This window comes from Geospiza fortis, unplaced genomic scaffold (genome assembly GCF_000277835.1).
Source record: "Geospiza fortis unplaced genomic scaffold, GeoFor_1.0 scaffold130, whole genome shotgun sequence".
Taxonomy (NCBI): domain Eukaryota; kingdom Metazoa; phylum Chordata; class Aves; order Passeriformes; family Thraupidae; genus Geospiza; species Geospiza fortis.
Window position 1 is genome coordinate 19,060,736 of NW_005054300.1, and position 1,936 is coordinate 19,062,671.

Sequence of the window (1,936 nt, forward strand, 5' to 3'; positions counted from 1 at the left end):
TAGATCAGCTCAAAATCACCCCAGTGGTTTGCAAAGGTGGTAAGAGCTGTCTGAGATGTGCACAGGGTTGCATTTGTTGCCACAGAGTAGAGCTGTGACTATGTGGCTGTTGCTTGAGTTGGGTTTATACCTCACATATTTCTGTTAAGTCATTCTTCTGTAAATCCAGTGGCATCTTGTGGAATAATGCGTTGTGAGTGGAACACTGTTAATATGAAAAATGTTGGCATAGGGATTGGCCTTTTAGTGCTGATTGGTGCACATAAACAAGGTACACCCACTGCAAAGTGTCAGCGCTCCCCTGATTGCAAACGAGGAATGGCAGGGTTGAAAGGAATGCTCTCATTTGTACTGGGCTTAGAAACGTAGCATTGATAGCTTGTTTGGAAGGAGGGGAAATCATAGGAGAAGTAATTGTTATGAAAAACATAATCCAAGCCAAAGTTGTTGGGATTATTTTTTTGTTTAGGAAAAAAAAAATTGAAGGAAAGGAGAAAAAAAATGCAGATAATATGAAAGAAAAGGTAACAACGGTAATGCAACCTGAATTAAAACCAGACACAATGAAGTTTTGATGTGGCAACTTTTCATCTTGCAGGGATGCTACTGAATTGCAATTCTCTTTGCTGTGGTGCATCTGTTTAGGTCTCATTGTACTTTGCATGTTACATATCAGATTTTATAGTATTTGAGACTTATTCTGTGCATTTTTCTGGTTTTTGTCTTCTGACTGTAGCCTTCTGTCTGTTTTTGGGGCCTATTTCATTTGGTATGTTTTATACTATTCTGGTCTCTTGTCTTTTCCCCTCTCCCCCTCCTTGGCTGGGACTGGATCCTTTTCTGCATTCAGAGCATTTGCTCTTGGATTTCACAGGAAATTTTTTAACTTGTCCAATTCACTGGGTTTAGGGTTTTAATATTTTATATTACTATTTTTCTATCACTAAAATAGCACCCAGAGGCATCCCAGCAGAGGTCAAGACCTTGCTGTACAAACTAAAGTAGGAGGCAAGCCTGCTCCCAGGTGCTTGGGGGGCAACTGGTGTTTGGGTGCCTGCATAAATCGTGGGATTAATAGCTGCATATTTCTACAGGTTTTAGGCTAGGATGCCAAAGCACTTCTCACACACAAATAAATTTAGCCTCCTTTCCTCTATGAAAGTCAGAGACTTGGTTCTGCAGTAACACTTTCCCCCTCTCTAATTCCCACACATGTACTTGTTACTGACATATATATGACTCTGGTCAATATAGGTGCTTAACTTTTTAAAGAGCCTGTGTAAGTCACTAAGTGCATATTGATTTGAAGCAAATGTAAATTAGAATTAATTTTGACTTGCTAACATAGTCAAATAAGGAACATTTCTATTGATCTCTGTCCCAGAAGCCAATTATCTGGATTAAGTGTTTTTATTACGTGAAATGCAGAGTATAGTATATATCATTCTGCATTGATCAGTGTGAAATTGCATATTTAAGACAAGGACTGTAAGTAAGAGTAGTTAACAAGTGATTTATTTTTAAAAAGCATATCTTGTTTTATTTACCCCCTGCTCTTCCCTGTTCGAATGCTGTGTTTGTAACTACCGCTGAATAGGAGGCTGCTGATGCATGTGGATCAACAGGGATTCTTGTTCATATCATTTCCATTTCAGCTTCCTTCCCTTTCGCTCTGCTCCATCTATACTGTGCGTTCCCCCTCCCTTCTGTCTTCCCAGCCCCCTTATCTATATTTTCTACTCCTTAGTGTTGAGCAGTTCTTGCTGTACTCTGCTCTGCATGAAAAAAATGCTTTCTACATTGAATAAATACATTGCAGGGATCGCTCCTGCAAGCAAGCGCTGTTCAGCATCAGGAGCATTTATTAGTACAGGTGATGGTTAGAAAAAGTGTGCTGAATACACATGACAGGGATGCTGTAGCCAGGGCCAGGGGT